Source organism: Geospiza fortis, unplaced genomic scaffold (genome assembly GCF_000277835.1).
Source record: "Geospiza fortis unplaced genomic scaffold, GeoFor_1.0 scaffold166, whole genome shotgun sequence".
Taxonomy (NCBI): Eukaryota; Metazoa; Chordata; class Aves; order Passeriformes; family Thraupidae; genus Geospiza; species Geospiza fortis.
Window position 1 is genome coordinate 11,570,084 of NW_005054310.1, and position 352 is coordinate 11,570,435.

Sequence of the window (352 nt, forward strand, 5' to 3'; positions counted from 1 at the left end):
CAGGGGGAATCAGCCCACGGGAGGAGCTGTGGAGGCTTCACCCGGCTCGCCATGAGACTGGCGAGTGCCCAGCCGGGGGTCGGGGGCAGCCCGCGGGGAGGGGGTGACAGTGACAGTGCTGAGAACAGGGGCGCTGCTCTGAGCGCCTCCTGTACCCGTCAGCACCGGCTTCCTTCAGCGCACTGCGGGCAAAGCCATTCAAATTTACACAAGTGAATTTAAACCCATGCAAATCCGGTTCCTGGGGGAAGCGATAAGTGTCTGAGAAGTGCCCCCTCGCCGTCCCGGGCAGATGAGCCGCCCCCGGCTGCGGGAGCTCGGCGGGGAGCTCGGCCCGGGGTGCGGGGGCTGG